The following is a 13,692-nucleotide window of genomic DNA, read 5'->3' as shown; positions in this document are numbered from 1 at the left end:
AAGTGGTTCATAATGGTTTTTCTCAGTATGAAATATATCAATTTCATTCCTGAGATAAAAGAAGTGTGAAAGAACCTTTCCACAGCTAAGCCATTGAACTGCAGTATAATGTGTCAAGTCAACATACTCGGAACCACATTCCTCGAGAAAAGACCAAAACTGGCGCTGATTAAGTGCATGAGAGTGAATGAAATTTACCATAGAAATAACAGATTTCAAGACACAGCTGATATCAACGTATTTTCCACAAAGTGATTGTTGGTGGATAACATAGTGAAGAAACATTGGTTTAGATATTCCTGCATCCTCACACGCTTTTGTGATTTGTCCAACCAAACCCAACTTTATACCAGACATGTTTTTTCTTCCATCAACTGTCACGCACTGCAGATAATTCCAGTCCAAATTATATTCTGTTAGTGTCTTTGAAGATGCATACATGCTGTGAAGTGATGCTTATTCCTGTGTGACATTAAGTTCATCGTCAACACCACAAAAAATACTACAAGTTGCACGGTATTACAAACATCAGTTGATTCATCCAGCGCAAGAGAATACCAACTAAAACATTGTGCTTTGCCTAAAACTTGCTGGATGATGCTATTTCCCATATTTCTGACCCGACGAGCAATAGTATTGGCGCAAGACTTATCATTTCAAAAAGATTACGTTTTTCTGAGCATAACTCAGCCACTGCTTCCATCATACACTCTTTGATGACATTGCCAACGATGAACAATTTTCCTCTTTTAGCCAAAAGATAAGCAACCTTGTAGCTTACCAAGGTTAAGGCTTCATTTTCTGAGTTTGCTTTCGTAAATAAGTCTAGCTGAGAACGCAGACAACGACATAATACTGTAATTCAAACTTATCTGAACGCTCCTTTTCTTTAAATTGCGAAAACGTCGAAGCATGTTTTGTTTCATAGTGGCGGCATATATTGTATTCTTTCAACACAGCAACAGTGTCTTTACCAACTAAGACATTTGTCTTTATCCTTTGACTTTGATTGTATGAAGAAGTATTTTACGCCCCATTCTTCATTAAACACACGACATTCATGATCAACTTTTTCTCTTTTTCCCATCCATGTTAAAACTATAAAAGAGAATACATTTATAAATAATTATGAAATTATTAAAATCACGAGAACTCTGTACAAGCAAATATGTGAATAAGTGAATATGCATCTTTAAATATAAATTTATGCAATTACAAATTGAGTATTACACTGCACCACTGCAAGTACAGTATATGGGCAATTAACCGTAGCGACTATGGTAATGAAGTTCCAGATTCAATTTAAAGATTAGTCACTGCGCCAGAGCTACCTACAACATCACGAATTGACACTGTCAATTGAGGCCGAACAAGTATGTAGAAATACCGCAAAGTATAAAATTACGATTCAGTATTAAATAAAGTTGTGAATAATATTAATATTAACATAATATGGAATATCAATATATTTTGAACACAATTTTAATTAACGCATCTGAAATCTATGAACACCCCGTGTTTTTTTTTTTTTTTTTGTGGATTCTCATTGGAAAATTAGTCCACTTGGCGCATTTCCGCACAATTCTTCAGCAGGCCGTATAAAATCATATCCGGATGTGGCCTGCGGGCTGTACTTCAGAAACCCCTGCTGTAAAGCATAGAGGTTTACAAACTTTGTGACATAGTCTTGTATGAGTAAAACATATCTATTACCATGTGAGGTGAGTGGCAGTTCCAAAATGTCTGCTGCTACAATTTCAAAGGGTTTTGTAGAGGTCAGTGTTTGGAGGGGTGTGTCGCTACCAGATCTGCGGTGCCTACCCGATTTGCGCGCGCATGCGCATGCATGTGCAGAGCTTAACTATTACGACCCTGCACGATCTGCGTTTTTTTTACTTTGCGACATGAGTCCCCATCCGATTTGTCTCGCGCACGCGCTCTCTGCTTAATTAAAATTAATTTCACGACACTGCCCAATTTGTTCTGCGCATGTCGAATGTTTTACGACACACGAGAAAAAAAGTTACCGCGGGATTTTAATTTCCCGGTCTGCATTAACAAATAGAACTTCCGCCATTCGAGTGAGAAGGAGAAAGAAGAACGCCATAAAGAATAGGAGCATATTGAATTTTTCTCCGGGAAGAAGAATATTTTTCACTTCTTGAAAAAATGAAGACTTCAATTTTACAACGACTTGAAAGAATATCTTTTACGGCAAGAATTTAGCAACAATTTAACAGTCAGAGAGCGAAGTGAAATACGACGTGTGTCCGTGAATTTTATGATTAAAGGTACTGTATGTAATGTTTATTGAATGCTTTTCAGTTTTTGAGAATACAGTATATACTGTAATATAATCTAGATATATTTAGGATTATCTGACGTTTTGTTTAATAATTGGAATATTACAAAATTTACCGTTTTAAATAGGCTGGTGATTTCAATGAACGCGCATGAATATTTTGAAATATGCAAAACATTTAATAAATTGTGTTATTAAAAAAACTGCTCAGGTGGACTTTACTGTTATTTACTGATTTGTACTTGATTAATGGATTAGTAGGTTTTCTCTTTTTGGGAATATGAAAATCTGAACTGCCTAGATGTATCAGAGAAGTAAATTGGTATCCATTAACGAATGTTAAAATGTGTTTTTTCTTATGCAACTATGCAATTTTTTTTCTCCCCAACATTAGACCACAATATTTTAGTCTGTGTGTGAATCCTCGCAATCACAGTAACTGTTGTTTTTCTCATTGTACGAGTTTCAATAGAAACAAAACCAGGCTGTTTCATTTGCAAAATAAAGCACACATTCTTAGGGGTATTATGCTTTGTTACTGGGTAATTGGTGTATGCCTTCACTTATAATGTGATGTGGTCATATTTCAGTTACATGCAAGCAACTTTTGTATTCTGTTCTTTCTTAATTTTGGATAGTCCATCATCCATGCCCTGGCTGATCTACAGGGTGTATCAGGACAGGAGGCAGAAGACTTATTTCTTGGTGGCCCAGAATACAGTATCAGGTAAAAGTCAAGTATATGAATGTTTGAAGTAAGTGTTTAAATATTTCTTGTTTATTATTTTTATATTTTACTTGCCTTAGTGAAGTGGAAGAATTTAACCGAAAGATAGGGCAGCAATTAAAGAAGGAAGGAATGCTGTGATATCTGTTGGAATAGAAGATGATGCTACTGCCCAGTGCTTCCAGAATCCTTCATTTGAGTCTTGGGTCTGAATCTACTGCGTCATTGCCAAGTATTCTGGGGTAATGTATCTTGTTTTGTTTACATTTTGTTTTTCTCCATATTCCAAGCTCATTTACTTGACCTTAGCTTTAATAAACTGGATGACTGTCTCCTTCACAATTGATTTTAAAGTACTATACTATTCATTACATAAAAAGCTCTGAACAATTTAGTCCCTTCCTGTATTTGGTACTGTCTCTCCCCCAACACTCCTCAGTGTAATCTTTAATCCACAACCACTAATTTGCTTATGAAAGAACTGGTGAAGCAGCTTGCACATGTATACCAAAAATATAGAATGCCAGCTATAAATGAAAAACCTTTCAAAATACTTTTAAAACTCCATTTTTAAACTTCATCTCTGCTTAATTCCCACGTCTATCAGTTTATGATTTACTTCTGGTTTATGAATGGAACTGCATACACTTTGAAAGATTTACACCAGATAATAACCATTGTTTTTTTTTTGCTGTTTTCTTTTTTTTTTGTCCAGTGATGCCCTTTGCCAAGCACCCTGGTCAAGTCTTGTGCAACTGACTGCGGTGCTGAAGAGAGAAGATTTCTGAAGACTCTCTTGAAATGGAGCTGCAATTGGATTAACACTACAACAGTATGCTTGCTGAGAATGTCCACAGGGGCCTGGGGAGGCTGTGACCTTGTGACCCTGAGACGTTGTTTTGTCAATCATCCTGACCAGCTAGACCTTTTTGTGTTCTTCAACAGGGCCATCTGACCATCAGATATATTTAAGGAGAAGGACCTTTCAATTTTCCTCTTGTGTACTTTTTAATTGTATATATATTTTTTCGTTTTCATAAAGTTATATATATATATATTTGTTAAGCAGTTTAGCAGTTTGGGCTTTATTAGTATTAAAATATGTTAGAGAAGTTATTTGTGGAATAATTTTAATGATCAAAATAGCAAAAAATGTAACTAAGTTTTCTGTGCTCTGGGTAAAATATGTTAAAACTATGTGGTGATTTTTTACATTTTTTTTTTTTTTTTGTACATTTGACATGTTTTTTTTTAGGTGCATTGTTCTTATATTGTTCACTTTTGTTGTTCTCATAACATTTATTCAATAAAATTTGCATGAAAAGTGTATTTCCTTTTTCATTATTCAGTTATTAACTCACATCTAAGACACTATATGGGTGAATAAAAGCCATTTAAATTTGAGTAAAAGACGAGCAATAGTATCACAGAAGATGGTGCTGGGGTTGTGCTTTATGTGGGTTAGACATGAAATGAAGATTTCTTTTTCTTGAAAAAGACTGTTTATGCAATCCACTAGTATCACCGCAACAAAGTTTTGTAAACCATGATGCCTTATGACATGTGTATTTCATTAATAATAATATGTAAAGTTATTTTTAAAAAGTTTTTCCAGGGATGAAAAGTGCATCAACAGTTCATTTTTACATATATACACACTTATTTTGACTAACTGCATGAAAGCCTGGTACAACAGCTACACCAAACCTGCCAAAAAAGCCCTGTAGTGGATCATAAAAACATCACAAGATGTTCAATGGAACTGAACTGCCATCACTTGATCATCGATACAAGATTCCCTGTGTAAGAAGGGCTAAAAACATCATCAAGGAGAACACTCATCTTGGAGAGAACTTGTTTGAGCTTCTCCCATCTGGCAGGCATTTCAGATATATAAATGCAAAGAATTATTATTATTATCAATCTGTATGCTACAAATAGACAAAAAAAACTTTTTTCCACCTGCTATAAACTTATTGAACTCGTATATCTCCTCAATCTGAAATCGTTTTCATTGCTCATGTACAATTAATGTAGGTAGTGTAGGTAATGTGTAATCTATACTACTGTGCATTTATGCAATAATAATCCATCCTGGTTACTTTAACATTATATATGGCATCTTGCCATTATTTTGAACATATTTTGTATGATTACTCAGTTTTTTGTTCATTCTTTATTTATTTATTGTATTGTTATATATCTGAACTATTTCACATTGGAATTTAAATGCAACGTGAAGTTGACACGAGTAATTTCGTTGCGTTACTCAATGATAATAAAGTACTTGAATACATCTATTTTTAAAACTCTCATTTATTTTTTATATGTAGACTATGTGATGGATGACCGGCTATGGACTCCGGTCGCCACCCCCAGGCCGCTAGGAGGAGCCCTCCGGACAGCATATTCGTGCCCCGAGTTCCAGCAGGGCCTCATGGACTTTGTAGTGTTGTGACACAGCCCTGCTGGATACCTTGGGGGCCACCAGGAGTCACTGTAGGGGGGCTAGTGGGATCTTGCGTGCCCTATAACCCGGGAGTGCGTCACAGTCACGTGACTGGAGGAAGCGACGTGCTCCCGGGATGAAGAAGAGGACTGTTTGCCCTGACCCGGAAGGAAATGGACTTGTGGGTTGTGCTTGGAACCACTTCCGGGTCAGGAGCTATAAAAGGACTCTGGGAAGCCCAGAACATTGAGCTGAGCTGGGAGGTAGGGTGGCGAAGTGTCTGGGCGAGGAGGATTGTTTTGAAAGAAGAGTTTATTGTGTATATGAGTGTGGTGAGGAGGGTGCTTTGTGCACTGTATAATAATAATAAAAATATTAGTTATACTTTTACCTCGTGTTCAGAGTGGTACCTGAGGGTTCGAGAGGTGGACAAACAGCTTATCTGCTACAACTATAATAACATATGCAATGGTTAAACACTTCTTTGTGCAATGGGAACTGAAAAAAGAAGTGCTATGTAAACTAAACGAAGCGATCTCAGTGATAAACAATGTTTATAACGAGGAGTATGACAGGCTTAATTCAGCCCTGAAAACAGAACGTACAATGAATATTTAATAATATTATCATTATGGTCAACTACTACGGCATTTAAACAAAAATACTGTACTGCCCGTTGTGTATCGACATGCGCAGTTGAGAGCGATCCGTGCCGTAAAGCGAAATGTTTAGTATATATTTTTTTTATTATTAAGCGCATGCGGAGTGTGTTATTGCATACGTATTGAATGAAAACGTCATCGCTCACTTTACGGTGCTGCCCAATCTGTTTAACGCATGCGTGAACACTTTACGGCATGCTAGACTTTCCATACGCCTGCGCGCGCAAATCTGGTAGGCACGCAGATCGGGTAGCGACAGGGTGCACAGTGGCAAGGGACTGGTGTACGGCATGCTGCAGAACTTGGACACTGCTCACACCATTTTCTGATGTCATGAGCCATATAAGGCCAGTGACAAAAGCGATTTGCTCTGTGTAAGGTTTTGTCAATGGCAAAATGCCCAGATACTTTGTTTTCATGTACAAACTGCAGAGCTTCTGGAACAAGTGATGGGGGGACGGTTACTTGATATAATGGATCTGTGGCAGGACAAAGGTACACTTTATGGCAGAGCAGGTTGTTATGGATAGTGAGGTGATGAAATTCTTGCAACAGTTTCTTTAGTACAGGTGCAGCTTGTTTGATCTGCCAGTAAGGAGGATGATGGCCAACAGTTATCCATTTAATAACCTTTGATAGCATAGAATCACTTTGCTGATGTTCATAAATAGTGTGTCCATTAGTGGCTAGGGTACAAGAAAACCCTGAAAATAAGTCAAGACTGTGATCCAGGTGGCAGAGTTGTAGAAGGGCCAGGATCAGTCAAAGGAAGGTGGTAATTACATCCACAAATTGAATGAAGTAAGTCAGCCTCTGTATTATGGTGAGAGGGGTCAATAGCAGATGACGATAAGGTACCTGCATTCTCCAAATCTGTAGATATACAAGTGCATCAGCATTCTTATGAGCATTACCCTTTTGGCGTACTACAACCCAGTCAAAAGTATCAAGTTCAAGAGCCCATTGAGCACGTTGGCCTGCTCTGTCCCCATCAATGGGTATTTGCCTCAAGCCAAGTAAAGGTTTGTGGTCCATTATGATTTTAAATGGCAGTTTGTAAAGGTAGTGATGGAACTGTCGTACAGCCCAGACAATGGCCCATAGCTCTCTGTCATATGCAGACCACCTTTTCTCATTTTTTGTTAACACATGGTTGGCATAGGCCACAACACACCCTTGCTTATCACTGACCTGTGCCAGCACCACACCAATTGCAGTTCCAGAGGCATCTGTGTAAAGCAGAAAAGGTTCTGAAAAATCAGGGAATGCAACAACAAGAGGATTAGACAAGACAATCTTCAAATAACAAAACGCTTCTTCACAGGCAGGTGTCCATGTGAAGACAGCATATTTTTCAGTAAGAGCATGGAGTGGTGCAGCATGGTGTGCAAAGTTTTGTATAAACTTCCTATAATAGGAACAGAGCCCAAGAAATGCACATACCTGAGTCTGCGAACTAGGAGTAGGCCAGTCTCTTACACTCTGGATGTTTCTTGGACCAGGTTCAGTGCCCTGTCGGGATATAATGTGGCCCAAAAATGTAACGTGATCTCTAGCAAAACTGCATTTGGAAGAGTTTAGCTTAAGTCCACTCTTGTAGAACTTAGATAGGATTTCCTTCAAATGTTTCAGGTGGTTATCAAAGGAACAACTGAAAATTAAAACATTATCCAAGTACACTAAGCAGGTCTCCCATGGAAGACCACGCAGCACCATCTCCATCAGCCTCTGAAATGTCAATGGAGCATTGGTTAGTCCCATGGGCATCAGTTTGAAATGGTATAGTCCACATCCTGTTGTAAATGCAATTTTTTCCCGGTCAAATTCCTCCACTTCTATCTGCCAGTAACCTTGCTGCATTTCAAGGGTGGAGAACCATGCTGAACCTGCTAAGGCATCTAAAGCATCATCAACTCTGGGCAAAGGATAGGAGTCTTTAATTGTGACTGCATTGAGCTTACGGTAATCAAGGCAGAAATGCCAGAATCCATCTTTTTTCCACACGAGCACCACTGGTGCAGCCCAAGGACTGAAACTTTCCTCAATAACATCTGCTTCTAATAGTTTGCTAACCTGTTGTTGTATTTCAGCCCTTTGTATGTCCTCAGTCCTCCAGGCTTTTGCTGAACACCCCTGCATAGTTTTGTAGTAACATCTCAAGGGACTGTACTTCAGTATCCGTTAATGCTGCTCAGTCCAATTGCACTGGAGGTAAAGTTGTTGCAGGAGCAGGCAAAGTGGTGCGACAGGAAGCCGTCAATGGTAGGGGTTCAATAGCAGGCACAGATAAGAATTCCCCTAAATGTTGACCTGCATGTAATTCCAAGTCTTCATTAGAAGGGTTAAGCACTCGTATAATAGTAAGTCCATTCTGAACCTAACTGAAAGTGTGAGCTACAACAACACCACAATTAGTTTGAGGTTCTAACACACCAAAGTAGTTGTCAGGAACTGAAGAAGGTAATGTGGGTGTGCCCACACTGGCAGTCATGATAATTTCTTTCCCTGCTGGAATAACCACTGTACTGAGCACTGAAACATTGCAGCAAGTAATGACTTCCTGTTGTTTTAAACAAAATGGAACTTCCCAGTCAAACAGTAACAATTTACCCACTGCAAGGTCCACCGCAGCATGATGCCTTTGTTGAAAGTCCCACACCTATAATAACTGGCTGGTGGCCTACTCATACTACCTGGAAGTCATGTTGTAAAAGTTCTTTTCTAATGTGAATGCCAAGTGTCAGACTTCCCAAAATGCCCAAACTTTGTCCAATAATAGCTCGAGCTAGCCTAAAAGATGATTTTAAAGGTCGCTGTTTCAAAGATGTGTGAGACATGTGAAAATCCTCACTAATTAAGGAAATTGAAAGGCCAGTGTCCACTAGAGCTAACACTTCAAGTCCCTTCACCACAGCCAGCACATAAGCTGTGAGGGAAAGTGGCATAGGTTCATGCATATCTATATATATAATTCACTAAGCCAGAAAACAAGTAGCCGACCATGGAAAGCACGCCGGAAGGGGCGTGGATTCACTAAGCCGCCGACAAGTAAGACACCCATGGCGCACTCAGGAAGGAGCCATGCCCACCAACTCTCAGACCATTGGATGCGACGACAACTCGCAGAGCCACGCCCACCAACTCGGACGCGACGCCTCGGAAAACATGCCGTCATTTCTGTTTGTCTGTGCCACAGTCCACATGCAGCTCTGAGCCACGTTAACTTTTCATTAGTCAACCTCAGTGGAACCTTGGTTCACACAGAGGCAGTGCCAGAGAGAGACAGAGGCACACACAGGCAGCGCGAGAGAGAGACAGAGGCACAGACAGGCAGCCCGAGAGAGAGACAGAGGCACACACAGGCAGCCCGAGAGAGAGAGCCGTGCACACACAGGCAGCGCCACAGAGAGACAGAGGCACACACACAGGCAGCGCGACAGAGAGAGCCGCGCAATCCTTTAAAACTGAGGTTAAAACACAATGAAGGAAGCAGTCTTTAAAAACCAACAAGCCCTGTGCCTCTTTTTCATTAGCGTCTCACCTGCTTCACCGCCCTGCAACAGTCGAGACGCTTTCCCAGCAGCTGACATTCTCTGTGCCTGACTCCACTACTGTCAGTCGCCTGATTAAAAATGGTGAACTCCTGCAATGTTACTATCTTGGTTGGCTTTTAAACAAAGTTCGGATTTGTTCAAATGTTCCTTTTTTCCCCCTGTGCTTAAAACTCATTTTAAAAAAAAGTGTTTATACAACTGCTGCAATGTTACAGAGAGAGAGGGCTCGCGTGCTTCTGAGAGACAGAGGGGGAGGGGGCTCGCGTGCTGCTGACAGAGAGAGAGAGGGGGGGGGAGGGGCTGGGGAGGCTCACGTGCTGCTGAGAGAGAGAGAGAGAGAGGGGGGGGGGGCTGGGGAGGCTCGTGTGCTGCTGAGAGAGAGAGAGAGCATGCAGCTGAGCAGGGAGCCTGGGTGTTTATGTCAGTGTTATTCAATGTTTTTACTATTACACTGTGCATTCTATAGTGTAATGATTAACTATATTTGTGCTTAAAAATCTTTAAAAATATATATTTACATACAGTTCGTATGGTCTGGAATGGATTAATTGTATTTACATACAATCCTATGGGGGGAAATTGCTTCGGTTCACGACCAAATTGGTTTACGATCAGAGGTTTGGAACAAATTATGGTTGTGAACCGAGGTTCCACTGTATATTGAGTCTAGAAAACATGATCAGCAAGTCTTTGATAGGCTGCAACAAAATGATGAAAGAACGGGCACATTTTTTTCTCACAAGCTGGGTGGGTGGGTGTTAGTTAGTTAATTAGTTACTCGAAGGATTTCAAGATTTAATATGCACAAGCGGTAACCCTGCAAAAGCAGCCCAAACCAGAAAAGACGGCTGGCAAAAAGTGGCTGACAAATTAAACGCGTGTGCATTGTACTTACTGAAAGCGGCGTTACGGATTTTGCAAATGTTCACTTTTTCCCTCTGCTTAAAAAACATGATTATGCGGCGTATACTATGCCGCGGGTTGGTATGCAGCGTGTAAAACAGTTTGTTTGTCGCGGATAATTTGCCTTTTACTTTAACACGAAGACAATTTCCTGTTAGATTTGCCTTTGCGATGACAATTGATGAGGCACAGGGCCAAACTTTCAAAAAGATGTGCATGTATCTTCCAAAACCAGTTTTCAGTCACGGACAGTTGTATGTTGCTCTCTCCAGAGTTCCATCTTTTCATTCACTTACTGGTATGCCTGCAGGAACACGTGCAGTGAGCGAGTGACACACACACGCATACAGGCGCGCGAGAGAGAGAGCGCTGGACACATAAGAATAATAATACTTCATTACATTGATATACCGGTGTTTTCAGTATTCAAAGCGCTATCCACACAGGGAGAAACCGGAAAGCGAACCCAAAATCTTCCACAGTCTCCTTACTGCAAAACAGCAGCACTACCATTGCGCTACAAGGCAGTTAAAGAATGCGCCGGCCTCGATTTTGTTTTCACTTCTGTTTACAGCGATCGGATCGTAGCGTGCATTGTTGCAATGTTACTTTTCTTGGTGGCTTATTACATTACGGATGTTTCACATGTTAATTTTTTTCCCTGTGCTTAAAAGACATTAAAAAAGTGTTTCTCAACTGTGACTCCGGAACAACTCAGTACGCAAGCTATATTAAGCGTCAACAACGAAGACTCGCTACACCTTAATGAACAAGTGCTGAAACTTATCCCTACCGAAGAAGTAACTTTCACCAGCGTGGCCTCCATCATCACAGACGATCCCGCTTTCACTCACGGACAATTGTATGTTGCTCTCTCCAGAGGTCCATCTTTTCATTCATTCACAGTGGTATCCACAAACCCACCCCATTTGGACAACTGTGTCGTTCAGCAAGTGTTCACCCATCAATACATAATTATGTGGCGTATGTTATGTCGCGGGTTGGCTAGTTATTAATATTACTGCTATATGGCTTGTGTGCAGCATGTGGGGCTGCTATTGTCGAAGCTAATGTGTGCCCCTCAACACTAGCTGCTGATCTTTTCCCGACCTCGGAGAATGAGAAGTAAGGGAAGATGATCTTTGTGTGGGAGAAAAAAAATGAACTGAATGTGACTGGGGTCACCACGGCTTGATCATTTAGCATAGTATTGCTCTTCAGACCGCTCTTTACATTCTGGTGAAACAGAATGAGAGTAGGGACTAATTGAAAATTCCTCATCATCATAACCTGTATATAATTGTGAAGCGACAGTGTGGAAACATTGTGGACTCCTAGAGTAATGCTAGTGCTGTCCATCAGGTAAATGATGTTGATAAGAGAGAGGAATGGATGTTGATGAGAGTCATCCAGAATTGAAACAGAATGGTCTTTCTTGTAACAAGTGGGTTTCAAGTAGGAAGGATGATGTCCTTCAGGAGTATATCCTAGCTTTCTGGCAAGCAGGTAATTAGATTCCTGCAGCTGGTTTAGATGTGTTTGTAAAGAGTCCACCTTCAATGTTAGATTTTACATAGCATGCCACAGATGGAGGTCACTGTTTTTAGAGGTATACACCATAGAAACAGATGGCTCAGCAGTGGTAGTAGTAGTACTAGGGGAGGAATACGCTGGCTCAGATGCAGAGGTAGAGGTCATATTTAGTAATTCTCTGGCTCTCTCACAACAACTAGCCACTGTAAGGGCCACTTCAATATTTTTTGCACCCACTTCATGAATTTAAGATTGTAACATGGAGTATAAACCAGCAACAAAGCAATAAAATTTCTCACCATTTTGTGCATTAGTGTCATAATCTGGAAACGCCTCAAGAACAAGACGTGTTATTTCAACTCCATGAACTTCTAAACTTTCCTTAGGTTTTCGTGGATGAGCATTGATGTAGGTCTGAAAGAAAGGCAGGAATTGTTTAAACCCAAAAACTTCCTTCAGCTTAGGTGAAACTGCAGTGTAATCTTTTTCTAAAGCTGTGGGGAGATTATCTCAATACAAAAATGCTGTTTGGTAAGTAGAGCTGCTAACACTGGTTGTAACTCAGAAGCAGCCAAAGGGTGCAGTGCTGCAACAGCCACTGCAAACCATCAAGCCCAACTTGCAAAAGATTCAGACCCATCACCTTTACAAACAGTGGGCAATGTAATAGGGAACAAATGGGAACTGTGTGGTAGCTGAGCCTCTTTCATTCTCCAAAAGTCACTTAAAATATCTCCTGAGTTTGCTGAATCACAACCTATGGACATCTTAAGGAACACAAGGTGTCTTAAACAGAGCTTAACAAAGGGGAAAAAATGTAATCTTGAAAGTCCATACGTGCCAGGTAAACAGAATAGAAAAAAAATTATATTGCTTCTTACCAGTGTTCACAAATAACAGGACTCCGTAGGAATACAATCTGTAAGAGATGTTGGTTTTCAGAAAAACCCGTCCTCAGTGCAAATCATCCACCAAAAACAAACAGAAGAATAAAAAAAGAATTGCCACACCGCTGGTCACCAAATGTAACAAGGTCTCTCTTATAAGATGGATGGAATCCTTCTTGGGAACAAAAAGAACTGGATGGAGGCAGATTTCCGTTTAAAAAAAAAGCTGTATTCTCTGCAGCTGCTAGCACATGGTCAGGCCAAATCACAACAATAACAATCTTACCTCCTCTCACATATCCTCCCAGATCTTGAATGCTTAACGTTATAAACACTACTTTCTAACACATTACAACTTAACAGGGAAATGAATATTGCAAATCTAAATGTAGGTATATTCCTATTCCCATTCTAATATAAAGAACAATTACTTCTGTTTACTTCTGTAATTTAATGCTTAAGTGACAACATAACTTTACAATTAAAACAACTTTCTCTCATAAATTCAAAAAGTGCATTTTCCATGTTATTTTGCCAATTTGTTAAAAAAAAAAAACGATTCGAATACTGGTGTAATACTGCCCTCTGGTGGCTTGAAGATTATACTTGTTGGGAATACAGTATACTGTAGAGCTGGGGTCTCCAACCTTTTTTCCCCTGAGAGCTACTTTTACA

The 13,692-nt window shown here is 40.0% G+C and overlaps 1 protein-coding gene and 1 long non-coding RNA gene across 2 annotated transcripts in view; one reads left to right on the top strand and one right to left on the bottom strand.

Annotated features, from left to right (window-relative positions):
• Nucleotides 1-13,692, bottom strand: part of LOC127528849 (uncharacterized) — a 479,443-nt gene that overhangs the window by 63,223 nt on the left and 402,528 nt on the right. The window lies entirely within an intron of this gene.
• LOC127528858 (uncharacterized) lies at nt 2,696-3,580 on the top strand. Its single transcript, XR_007935463.1, has 2 exons — nt 2,696-3,029; nt 3,110-3,580. It is a non-coding gene; the product is annotated as an uncharacterized LOC127528858 (long non-coding RNA).

This window comes from Erpetoichthys calabaricus, chromosome 7, assembly GCF_900747795.2.
Source record: "Erpetoichthys calabaricus chromosome 7, fErpCal1.3, whole genome shotgun sequence".
In the NCBI taxonomy this organism is placed as follows: domain Eukaryota; kingdom Metazoa; phylum Chordata; class Cladistia; order Polypteriformes; family Polypteridae; genus Erpetoichthys; species Erpetoichthys calabaricus.
The sequence above is the reverse complement of the archived record's forward strand: the minus strand, read 5'-3'. Positions and strand labels throughout refer to the sequence as shown.